General features: G+C 45.2%; 1 protein-coding gene across 7 annotated transcripts in view; it reads left to right on the forward strand.

Moving 5' to 3' along the window:
* CWF19L1 (CWF19 like cell cycle control factor 1) overlaps positions 1–13,919 on the forward strand; it is a 535,479-nt gene that overhangs the window by 115,572 nt on the left and 405,988 nt on the right. The gene's annotated exons all lie outside the window — the stretch shown is intronic.

Here is a 13,919-nt window from a genome sequence, read left to right on the forward strand (position 1 = left end):
ACAGCTTATTCAAGATGAGTAAATACTATATATACACAACGCTTTCGTCTTCAGCCACCATATCAAATAACATATTGAGATCTCTAAAGAACCTATCAGTGGAGATGGCTACTGGATTCCAATAAATATTAAGAATCGCATAGACACCGCCATGAATGACTGCCCTGACAAGTAACATATAACTATTTGGCGTTGCCGACGATCCCGGACCATCTTTCAATGCTACCACCAGACCCGCAGATGGCCTACCTGCTATAGATTTTAATGCGGGATTCAGATGGACCTGGTGCTCAGCCCAAACTAAGGGTGTTAACCAAGTTTTATGAAGGAGTGTTATATCAAACTTACTTAATCCACTTTCATCATTGTTCAGGAGGTGCTTGAATCCCCGAGAGTTCCAGCTAACTAAGGAAAGTGAATGATGGCCTCTGTAATTGGGTGGCTAATTCAAATTTGGTTTGCAATTGCAGACACAAGAATCCATCCCACGCAGCAATTGTTTAGTATTAGAATTAGTGGGAATCGAGCTTTTAAAATTTGATGTACCTTCCCTGCTACCTACTGCTGATGGAACAGTCACACTATCCACTGCACTAAGTAAAAAGCCCAAATCAAACAAAGCTTTTTGCCTGCCAGACAAGGTTTTGGATCACTCTGGATTGCATCCATTTCGAACAGCATTTAAATTTTGATTGGATACAAATTCCACTAGAGTTAAGTCTGCAGATGTGATATCCTCTAATACCTTGACATCAGAAGAAATTGCCAAAATGACTTCGGTTAAGATCATACTGAATGCATGGTGCCGGTCTACATTTGAGAACCAAAGAACATAAAGCTGGACGAGTTCTAACTTGCAGATTTCCCTTACTCTCCTGTTCCTTCCTTGACAAGTCAGGTAAATCGACACTCTTGCCTTTTGGTATTCAAGCCCAAGTCTCCCAGAGCATTCCTTATGAGTGATAAAACTACAACAGAAAGGTCACTTGGAGAATTCACATGAGATGGCAAGACAGAATTCACAGTGGCAACAGAACCACCTCCTGTGGGGAACTCTTTTCCATTACGTACATTACAGGAAAGATGCCCATTGTGGGAGCTACAGGATCAATTGAGGCGGCCCCATTTGTATCGATGTTAATTGTGGTTTGCTTCCGACTACTCATCACTTTACTGGGACTCTCAATGGACATGCAAGATAAAACGGCAGGAACCATCGACACAACAGGAGGAAGTGTGTGACCTTGCATGTATGCATCTACTGCCTTCCTTATTTCCGCTCTATGAAGCATAACATTCTCCATGCTAACTTGGGTGGTATCCGCACTCGCTCCAAGACTACCTGGTACAGTTGTCGGGAGTGAATTTGGAGACCAGGAGTTGCGCGACTTCAATCTCATTTACCAAGGCATCTAGTGGTGGATAAGGTGCTGTCACCACTACACTAGGCACATTGGAGGACTTTTTTTTTTTTAGTTGGCTTGATTTAATAATAGATATTTATTTTTATTTTATTCTTTTGTATCAGACGCATTCACACTTTGTTTTTTTCTTTGCAATGTTTGATACAGAAATGGTTTTCAAAAACCGTTTGGAGGCTGCCTTTCCTGTATGTTTAGGAGCTGATTGATTTTTAGGTAATTTTGTCTTTACCTTCTTTTCTAAAATGTTACTAGACACTTGCTTTTGCCAAGCTTCTACTGCACTTCTCATTTTAGTAACTTTGGAGTCACCACTTTCAAAAATTGAGTAATATTTTCGCACAGAAGCTGGTTTCAAACACATTCAGAGTGAGGAACGCCCCTGTCCATGTATCGAGTCTGGGTCGCAGTTGCCTCATCATATATAATGGACTTGATGTATGGTAAAGTGCTCTTAAAGCCCAAATTGCGAGGAAACCCGCCCAGGCATGCATATAGGCGTTGGAAAAGTGTCCCCAATAATCATTTGGGAGGCTACCGAAAGCATAGATGCTTTGCCCCACTCCTTAGAGGCAACAACCAATTCATTAACTACATTTCCCTGAATTGTCACTTTCTGGTCCAAATGACGAAGCAAATCACTTAATGAATGGACAGCCAAATTTAACACCTGCAGGGAAATGTCTGACCGGGGGGTGAAGCATTCAAATGGGTGCTCGTGCCACACGTACGCACATCTGGGCAGAAGGAAGTATTAATGCCCACAGTGCATACACATAGACTACTATACACCGAATGGTTCGAGGCCACCACAGAATCATCAAACTTCGAGAGGAGTCCGTGAACATCACTGGTGAGCCAGAAAAATTATCTGATAAACATTTATCTGAGAATGCAAAGCCATCCATGTCAAGATCAATGATCTTGGCTTCTCCCAACACCTTGGCTGAGCTTGTTTGAACTATAGGAAAGTTCACAGGCGGGGTTAGCGAGTCCAGTAATGCCGTGTCAGAAATGATAACTCTTGTGGGCAAATACTTTTGCTGAGAGTTGGTGCTGGCGGGGCCGGCCCCATGACGACAACCGGTGCAGGGCAGGTGGAGCCAAGAGCGGGACTCAAAATCAAAGGTTCCACGCTCCGAGCTCCCCCAACCGCATGCATCGGGATATCGACCAGAGCTCTCTTCGCTCTGTGGGCCGACAATGAGCCACTGCAGAACATGCGGATATCCGCATTCCCCAGCCTGCCCTTTCTACCCGGTCCCCTAACCGGAGTCGAACACTCATGGGAGGCCGGAATAGACACAGCAAGTGAATTGTCTATAACAGGCAGTGGAGAAGTTCTTGGTGACATACCTAATTTAGACGATCTCGTCAGCATTACCATTGATCCAATTGAAAGTTGAATAGCCGAAGAGCACGGAAAACACACGCCTCTTACGCCGCCTCGGCAAAGAGATGCTTCCCTCGGTGCGCGCAGACTACTGTTCTTGTAGCCTTGCCCTCCTGTGGGCGTGGCCTAATTTAAAAAACGCTGTAACACACTATTCAGAGTAAATATGCAGTTCAATGGGTTCTACAAAGGAAAAAGATTATATATATATGTATATATATATATATATATATATATATATATATATATATATATATATATATATATATATATATATATAATTTCTGATGTTTGTTAATCTGCTTAGAATCACATGCTGTGCATAGGTCCGACATCCAGTGGTCACTGCGGAGTATTGCATTTTGGTTTTTGTAGTCGAAAAGGGGACGTCGACAAGGCGTGTCTGTAACACTATCCCTATAGTGACGTGCGTTGTACCCACAATCCCTCACGCGTCGAGGTCCCTCAGATTGTTTTTTTCCGCCCAGCTACTGGTCGCCTTTATGCGGAGCTCCTCGAGAGACATTGCCAAATAGTTTCTTCGACCTTTGGTCGTTTGTTATTAATATCAATAACGTAGATCCCTCCCTCGACGCAGAGCTGTTTCTCCGAGCAAGATCTTCGACGGAAGGACGAGCGGAGGGGATCCTTTGGCGCTGCCGAACACGTGGCCTGGCCTCGCCGGCCATACACAGTAGGGAGAGTGGGGTTGTGTGGTCTTTCTTTCTCTTTAAGAATGCCTTTCTCTTTCCCCTCCCTCTCTTTTGAGGTCGTAGTCACACTTCTTGCCCTCAGCTATGGAGAGGACGCCATTTAGGTTTTGCCTGCTTTGTAAGGGTAAATATACCTGGAAGGATAAGCACAAACGGTGCAAGCGTTGCTTACCCCTCGATCACCAGGAGGACGGCTGTGCGGCCTGTAAATTACTAAAGCCCAAAACTCCAAAAGACCGCAGGGTCAAAAAGTGGGCGGCCTACGCCATGTCTAGGCCTGACTCCTCGCCCGCTGCCGCCGCCGAATGTGACGAGGACAGGGACTACACGGCCCCCGTAACTGAGGTCGTAGACCTCTCTAAGGAGCGTTCACGCTCCTCGTCGTCCGTCCCCGGCCCCGACAAGCCCGGCTCACGCCCAGTTTATGGGGATGAACACCCCGGCGACAAGGACGCACACGGAAAAACACCAAAGCACATACCCCCCCCGGCACGCATTCGTGGAAGACGAAGGCAGCCATAGTGCCAACGGGGGCGCCGAACCCACCGGCGTCTTCCACCGACCGGAAGGGTCGTCAGCCCTCCCCGCCACCGCCTCTGCGACAGTCGACTGGGCGTTCTAAAGATAAGGGCGCTAACACCAAAACCTCCGGCGACGCGCATCTTAAGAGCGCTCACGTTGCCAGCAAGGACTCGACGAGCAAGGACTCGACGTTACATAGCGCAACGGCGACCGATCCCTCGGAAGAGAGAATGATCGCCGAAAGCCTCGCGCGCATATCATCTAAGGACGGCCAGAGATGTACGGCGAGTGAGACGCCGAAAACCGCGCACAAGGCCAAAGATACGCTGAAAGCGCCGGAAAACAGATCAGGCCAGTTCCCGACGCCGACGGAAGGCCCTAGCCAGCGAGAAGGCTACTCAGAAGGCGAAGGCTCACTTTCTTCGACGTTATGGGACAGAACCAGACAACTACAGGAGGAAGAAACTCCTTTTTCATTCCCAGACCGCCCTGGCCGACCTCAGTGGACCTTTGAAAGGTTCCAGACCTGTATGGATAAACTAGACGGGTTCATGTCCATCCCAGAAGACAGGGCACCCAAGAGACCAAGGGAGGCACCCCTGGAGAGTCCAAGGGCTAAATACCAGATGTTTTATAACCCCATACAGGAGGACATATACTCTTACGTCCTCACTGAGGAAGACACCCTCTTCCAGGAGGAAGATGAGTTCACCTATGTTGAAGACCAACAAGAAGAGGAAGGTTTTCACGAGGACCCTAACCTAGGTGAGGAGCGATTCCAGGAGGACACAGGCGAGGGCGACCCAAATCCCTGGCAGTCACCAGCTAGGTCTACAGACGCAGGCAGTAGCAGTATAGTCATCCGGTCTACTGAAACTACACCAGTCAGGAACCCTTCGCCTGTTGATGATCAACCCACCGTCAATGCACTGCTGAAGAAGGCAGCAGCACATTTTGAACTTGAAACTGGGGAGTTCACCCTAGACACCGATTTTGTGGAGAAGATTATCAAAGAAAACCCCCCCACTAGCCAAACTATCCCCATCCTCGCCTCAATTAAGAGACGTATTACCCCTTCTCTGTCCACTCCTGCACTGGTGAGAGGGGTCAACCCGAGGATTGAGAAACTGTTCTCTCCCTCTCAATCGGACCCATTATATATTAAGGGTCACTCAATCCCAGACTCCCTGGTCGTGACCAACACCAGGAAAAGGGCTGGAGTACCACTATCTACCAGCGAGGCACCCCCAGATAAAGAGGGGGAGAAGCTTTATGCCCTAGCCAAGAGAATCACCACATCTGCAGCATTCTCTACCAGAATTGCCAATAATGACACACTATTGGCAAGCTACGCTGATGCTCAATGGGAAAAGCTTAAACAGGACATTGAAGAAGCTCCCGAACCCCTAAGAACTCGTTTGCTGGCTACAGTTAATGAGGGCTCTCTGGTCAACCAAAGCATCGTCAAGAATTCCCTTGATGCAGCAGAAACGGCTGGCCGCACTTTGGTACAAGGAATTTTGCTGAAGCGTCACGTCTGGCTTCGCAATTCCGGGTTTAAGGCAGAAACACAAGCGTCCCCTATTAAGCCCATAGAGGAGTCCAACCTCTTTGGGAAACCAGTTGATGACGCGCTGGAGAACGCGAAGAAAGAATTTGACACAATAAAGACCTTAGACCAAATTTCAAAACCCCCTAACAGGCGGGGATTTGGAAATAAGCGCTTTTTTCGTGGCCAACGCCAGCAACAAAACCAACAACAGTATTCTGCCAGCAACTACCAAGGAAATAGTGGCCAGTACAATCAGAGGGGTCAACGCCGTAGCAAAGCGAGACACCGGGGTTCCACCCCCAGAGGCTCCCAAGCCACCAACACCACCAAGTGACGCGAAGATTCGCGTCCCCTCCCATGCAACGCCGGTCAGGGGCCGGTTAACATCCTTTCTTCCAGCATGGGAGGGAATAACATCAGACCGCTGGGTGCTTGCCACCGTAGCCCGCGGCTACTGTATAGAGTTCAACAGTTCCCCAACATACAGACCCCCGAGGGGACGCCGCATGACACCAGAACACCTCGCCATCCTTCTCCAAGAAGTGGACCAACTGCTGGAAAAAGGAGCCATAGAGGTCGTGCCTCTATCTCAGGTAACGGAAGGTATTTATTCAGTGTACTTCCTTGTACCCAAAAAGGATCTAACCATGCGCCCTGTATTAGATCTGCGCCCAGCGAACAAGTTTGTCAAACCCCAAAAGTTTCGTATGGTGACCTTACAGGAGGTGATCCCACTGCTATCACAGGGAGATTACATGGTGACACTGGACATGAAAGATGCATACTTTCATATCTTAATGTTGCTAGCGCACAGAAAATACCTCAGGTTCATGATAGAGGGCAAACACTACCAGTTCAGAGTGCTAGGGGCTCTAATTCGAACAAAGGACGGCCTCGTCTTCCTCTCCAACGAGAGGGTCCAGAACATGCTGTTTCAGATCCCCCAATATGTGGCAGGTCGAGAGGTGACGGTGCGAAAAGCAATGTGCTTGCTAGGAATGATGGCGTTGTGTATTTATTTGGTACCTCACGCGCGCCTGCGCCCAATGCAAGAGTGGCTCAACAGCCAGTGGTGTCAGGCCAGCGGACAATGGGACGATCTAGTGGTGGTCTCGCAGGCCTTGGTTCTCTCGCTACGGTGATGGACAAAGGAAAACCTGATAATAGGGAAACCTTTTGCCACACCCGCGGTGGAGGCCACTCTAACCACGGACGCATCCCTCACAGGATGGGGGGGCTCACCTATCCCATCAGACTGCTCACGGAGTGTGGACTCCGAGCGTAGCATCCAAGCACATAAACCTACTGGAGCTACTGGCGGTGTTCAAAGCACTAAAAGCCTTCCAAGAACACCTACAAGGGAAGACAGTGATGGTCCTTACAGACAGCACCACAGCCATGTACTACATCAACAAGCAGGGGGGCACCCACTATCCAGGACTGTCCAAGCTGTCCCAGAATATATGTAAGTGGGCTCTCAGACACAACATGTTCCTAGTGTCACAACACGTACCAGGGGAACTCGATCTGCTAGCAGACGAACTCCGCAGAGACTTCCCCCTGCCCGAAGAGTACGAATGGAGATTGCACGAAGACATCGTCTTGGACGTCTTCACGCAATGGGGATTCCTCGAAAGAGACCTCTTCGCAACTCTGGAGAACTCACAATGCCAAAGTTACGCCTCCAGGTACCCCCAGAACCAGTCCAAGGGGAACGGTCTGTCGATTCAATGGTCAGGGAAATTTGTTTATGCTTTTCCCCCCCGACTCCCCTTCTCAACAAAGTTGTGCACAAGATGCACCAGGAACAAGTTACCATGATACTAGTGGCCCCGATGTGGGCCCGGCAGCCATGGTTCGCTCACTTGATGGAGATGTCCCTATCTCCTCCAGTGACACTTCCCTGCCCGTACAACATGCTGTCACAGGACAAGGGCAGGACACTGCATCCATGCCCTCAGACCATGAACTTAGCAGCCTGGCTCTTGAGATCATAGAATTTGGACATCTACAACTCCCGCAGAGATGTATGTACATCCTCAGGGAAGCCAGAAAACCTAATACTCGCCACTGCTATTCTAGCAAGTGGAGAAGAGTCATCTGGTGTAGAGGACAGAGCATCAACCCGGTTCCCACATATATTATTCTGTATTTGGCCCATTTATTGGATTCAGCTCTAGTGTTCAATTCCATTAAAGTCCACCTGGCGTCACTTTCGGCATACACCACTTCCCAACTTAGTGTCGTGGTGGAAGATCCCAGTTATCAAGGCCTTCATGGAGGGGGTAAAGAGAATACACCCACCGATGGCTAACCCAGCTCCCGTATGGGACTTAAATGTGGTACTTGCCAGACTCATGGGCTCGCCATTTGAACCCATGCACAAGGCAACTCTTAAGGAAATCACTCTTAAGACTGCTTTTCTAATAGCTATCACCTCCGTTACGAGAGTAAGTGAACTACAGGCTCTTTCTGTTCTAGACCCCTTCGTAACAGTTCACAAAGATAAGGTGGTTCTACGCACACACCCAAGGTTTGCACCGAAATTCATCTCGAAATTCCATGTAAACCAGTCAGTAGAACTACCAACCTTCTTTCAAAACCCTTCCAACTTGGGAGAAAAAAGTCTGCATACACTAGATGTACGCAGAGCTGTCATGTTCTACATGGAAAGAACCAGGCCACTGAGAAAGACTAATCAGTTCTTTGTCTCGGTGGCAGCAGGAAGAGAAGGAGATGCAGTCTCAAAGTCCACTATATCTAGATGGATTGTTAAATGCATCACTCTGTTTCTCTCTTGCTAAGAGAGAACTACCCTTCAAGCCTAGAGCACATTCTACTCGAGGCACTGGGGCATCCATAGCATTCATTGCAAATGTTCCCCTTGAGTCCATCTGCAAAGCGGCTACCTGGAGTTCTGTGCACACCTTTACAAAACACTTCTGTCTAGATGCACACTCTAGATCTGACTCCCAGGTGGGACAGGCAGTATTAAGACATCTTTTCTCTACTGTTCCTTCTCATAACCCACCGCCAACTCCGGGTACTGCTCGCTAGTCTATGCACAGCATGTGATTCTAAGCAGATACAACCATCAGAAATGCTTTTACTGTAAGTAATGCATTGATATAGATATATATATATATATATATATATATATATATATAGAAAAAACTTTGTTAAAGGGACGTTATGGTTCAAAGTAAAACCGAAATCCCCTGAAATTCGGCAGTTATGGTAAGATGAGCAACCATAACTCTCGCCACCGTGCACTAACACCCAGGACATCAAAGATGACATCACAAATGTCATTGACGACATCACTGATGACATCACATGTCTGGCTCTCCCTTTTTTTCCTTTACTGACCTATCTAGGCCACATAGTTTTCTTCAGTAACAGTCAGGAAGTAAAAATGGAAAAGGTACTATATTTGTAGACTTGGGGTCAAGTCACATCATATGAAACCTATACATAGCGGAAGACACAGGCTTGAAAGAGAGCAATCCTTTCTGTGCATGAAGATAATCATTAGGGTTATCAGCACTTTCTCATAGTTTTATTTGCATTACTCTACCTTCCCTGTATATGCTCATATTTGTATACATTGTACTCACTCTCCTTTCCTTTGGGTGCAGTCGCATCATGTGATACACATACATATGGTAAGTAGCAGCTTTGAAACAGAGCAATAGTTTGTCTGCATAAAGACAATCAGTTAGTTTGTTAGTTTATGAACTCTTTCTGCTACTGCTTCTGCTTTTTTGTTTACTTCACTGTCCTGTATATACTCATATTTGTATGTGTTGTCTTTGTGTTTTGTCTGTAATAATTATGTATTAAGTGGGTTTTATTTACTTATTACATGTTTCACAGTACGCAAAACTCTAATAAGAAAGCAGTTATCATTTCACTATTCAACATGGCAAGATTATAAATATGGCACCTTAATCATGTATGCTGCACACACTGCCTATGTTTCTGCATGAGTAGCTTAGTATACTGGATAGAACTTCATAATAGAATGCTATTTATATCAATGCATTGCTTAATGCACTAATTAGCTCAATGATCCTTGACAGTTTTTGGTCAGCATTATAAGAATCCCTTGTACAGAGTTTTCATGAAAAGTAAATCCACATGTGATGTCCTCAATGACATTTGTGATGTCATCTTTGATGTCCTGGGTGTTAGTGTTAGCAGTGCACGGTGGCGCGAGTTATGGTTGCTTAGCTTCCATTACTGCTGAATTTCAGGGGTTTTTCGGTTTTACTTTGAACCATAACGTCCCTTTAACAGTTTTTTTTTTTTTTTTTTTTACTGAATTTCATAGGTCTTTAGTAGCGAAACTTAACCATAATATCCCTGACTTTAAATACATGTAACATAGAACATACTGAACCCCTAGCTAGTGATTTCGATGTCCGCGGACTACCGCCATGTCCGCAGACATATCGAAAATCTGAGCGTGGTGAATGTAAATTTAAATAGTGTGCCCCATTTCCCCTTTGAGGTTGGCTCTGAAAAGAGGCATTTTTTTTGTTTTTTTTGCAGATGCTTGACAGACACCTGTTATTTTGTATTTTATTTTTCTTACTTTACTCCTAAAATCTTCACATAACCTTCTCCAAAGCAACCCTTACATTCCAAAACAGCATGGCATTTCCCATAAAAGATAAGGAAATGCCACCTTCTTTAAAATAAACAGCATTACTGGTTTCAATATTCTCATTATTACAGAAGAACATACCAGCTCTAAGCATGAAGGCACACATGCCTCGGTTGATTACACACCTAGCATTGTTTTGCTGAGGACAAAAAACTGAACTATTGTCCCATATTGCCCTAGGTAGTAATCCAGAAAAAATTATTTTGGCATTTGGAAGGATGTTCATTACTGCTTGAACCAAGTGTTCCAAATCTGCCAACACAGTAAGGGCACTGACATAGCCCAAATGGAAAGCACCATAGTGCATAACTACCACATGGGGACTGTTTATCCTGCCCATATCTTCACAAACTTGTACAATTCCCTGTACATTGCAATCAGGCACAGTGCTCCACACCACCTCCACTCCTTTAACATCAAAATTCTTTGCAACATGCCTGCATTGAGCATACTGTTGTAAACCAAGCACAAACATATCTCCGAGCACCAACACACCCTGACTTTCTCCACTTCTGCCATCTTCACTACACAGTCTCTTTCAACACAAATCCACAACTTCAACATCTGTTTGGCTGATCCCTACAGTCTTCTTTCCATGCTGGATTTGCTGGAAAACCCCGGATGTAGCACGCCCTGTCCACGGACAGCCGCGGTGTCCGCGGACCGCGTAACTCTTGGACAGCCCTTCTACCATTTCCACTTCACTCTCTGTGCCTTTACCTCATTGCATACAGCTAAGCAGTCGCACAATACGGAGAACTTGCTCAGAACACCCCCATTTTGTTTATTTTCGAACATTTCAGGACACCGCGTGTGTTCTTCTGGCTCACTCTTTTTTTTCTTTTGCTGACATATCTAGGCCACATGGTTTTCTTCAGTAACAGTCAGAAACTAAAAATTGTATTTGTAGACTTATTCTACAAGTAGGTTCTTATAGTAATTCCCTTAGAGTCCAGTCACATCATATGAAACATATACATAGGGGAAGACACAAGCTTTAAAGACATTATTATCATGCAAATAAATGATGATTTGTCTGTTTCAAAGCTGCTATTTACCATATGTATATGTATATTGGTATGTGTTCTTGTCTCTGTGTTTTCTCTATAGTAATGCAATTATGTAATACATGGGTTTTATTAGCTACTTATTACATATTTCACAGTACACAATCTATTAAGAAAACAATTATCATTTCATTATTCAACATATTAACATTACGAATATTATACATTCATCTTGTACGCTGCACACAATGCTATGTTTCTGCATTAGTAGCTTAGTATACTAGATAGAACCCCATAATAGAATGCTATTTATATCAATGCATCGTTCAAAGCACTAATTAGGGTATGATATTTATTGCAATGATCCTTGACACTTTTTTCGCAACATTATAATAGGAATCCCTTGGACACATTTCATGAAAAGTACATACACATGTGATGTCATCAGTGATATCATCAATGACATTTGTGATGTCATCTTTGATGTTGTGGGTGTTAGTCTTAGCAGTGCACGGTGGTGGCGCGAGTTATGGGTGCTTAGCTTACCATAACTGGCGAATTTCAGGGGTTTTTCGGTTTTACTTGGAACCATAACGTCCCTTTAACAAAGTTTTTTTTCACTGAATTTCATAGGTTTTTAGCAGCGTAACTTAACCATAACATCCCGTCAACAAAGTTTTTTTTTATTAGCACGCAAACAATATACAAAGATGGAGTGTAAAAAGCAATTTCTCAGAGATGGCTGTACACAGAATTTATGGTCATTTACAGTGGGTCAGCTGCTTTTTATTTTTTGCTCGCGTGCCGGAGAGGTCCACGACTCGCACTATAAGGTTCTATTGTTTTTTGACCTTGACAGACTGGGATCGTGCCAAAAGATTTCTTTTGAAGGAGGGGTGCAAAAACGTAAGACGATAAGGATGAAATTTCTGAAACTAAACCGCTTTTATATATTACATCACTATGAGAAAGATCGTTGGCACAGACGGAGTCGTATTTAGGGACTGCATTACGCGTAGACAATGGAAAATGCCAATATAATGTAAGTAACCCTTTAGATTATTTTATACCAGAATACAATAACAATAGCGTGGCGTTAAAGCCCGGTTAAGTTGTACTTGTTCGTTCAATGTGGCATATTGTTTTGTACCGCGCACTATCACCGCCGAAGTGGTCCCCTGGCGCTCAGACGGCTCTGAAAAAGGCAGAGGAGAGAGGGTGGGTTAGTGGGAATAAGTTAACATACTCCGTTGCACTATCCTCGCTAGCAAATAGTTTCCCGCCCTAATAAATAAAATGAATATTTTTAATGAATATTGGCTCGTGAGATAATTTATGTTTTTAAAACGGGTACATCCTTCCCTACTGTCAATGCCACGATTTTTAGGCCCCGGCCGACGGATTTTTTAACTGCCATGTGCAGCTACTTCTAAACAACTTCATGACCCTCACCATTTTATGGGACAATCGCCAAGGACCGATATGCCCTTACGCGGTACTAGCGGCTAGAAGCAACATACCACCCATTATGGTGGTCTAATGCCTCGTTGTTGGAACAGCCTTCCGATTATCAGTGCGACCATAGTGCTTATTTTATCATAAACCAACACCCTGTGTACCGCAAAGGAACAGCGCGTGACTCAAGATGAACTTTTGCAGATCGACAGCAAAGACAAATGCAAATCGCTGAATATTCTCTAAACATTTGATGTCAAATAAAAGTACTTTACGAAATGTACAATCTTGCTGTTTGCTTTTAAATCACAGTTGCATATTCCGAATTGTGGCGCGCTGTGTTGTGAGATGATCTGGGTTGTTTTCCGGGTTCTGTGTAAAGTCGCGTAGGACTGGAGACGACTGGGCGCGTTTGGCTACGCACCCTGTAACGTCACAGAGACAGACGGGGGAAAAAGAATGCTTTGATAATGTCAGGCTTAGGGGCGGGAGATATGATTTGGTGTCGCAAAAGCAGGTCAGCCAGGTCGATGGGGCAAGTGATAGGTTTATCACATAATGTTGGCGCACAGCAGCCTGATTTATCGTTTGTTTAGTGGACAAAAAGTCGGGTAAGGCCCATAGGAAATTGTAATGTCAACGGACATAAGGAGGGTTCTTAGAACACTTTCAACCTGACAACGAACAATACCAACAGCGTTCTCTGAACACACCCATTTTGTTTAATTGTAAACATTACCTCCACGTCCACTCTTCCTCGTCCCAGTACTTACTTCATGAGGCCCCTGCCTCCGACACAGGACCTTCTTCTATTTCTTTAAATTCCTATAACTCCTCCCCCACATCCACATCACTCAGTTTCATATTACCAAGCCGGAGCATGGGACCTTCCCCTCCCAGGGAGGGTGAGGAGGGTCGTCAGTACTGTGACGAGGAAGAGTAGGACTAGGAGTAATGAAGATTACCGGTAAGTAATCCGAGCATTTCAGGACACCGCGAGTGTTCTTATAACACATTCAACTTGCCAGAGTACAATACGGACAGCGTCCTCAGGACGCCCCCATTTTGTTTATGTACGAACATTTAAATACACCGTGAGTGTTCTTAGCTCAATTTTAGCTTGCTTGCGAACAAAACGGACACATACTCCGTCCTCAGAACACCCCACCATTTAGTTTATATAGAAC

Source organism: Ambystoma mexicanum, chromosome 12 (genome assembly GCF_040938575.1).
Source record: "Ambystoma mexicanum isolate Mex_15411 chromosome 12, UKY_AmexF1_1, whole genome shotgun sequence".
Lineage (NCBI taxonomy): Eukaryota > Metazoa > Chordata > Amphibia > Caudata > Ambystomatidae > Ambystoma > Ambystoma mexicanum.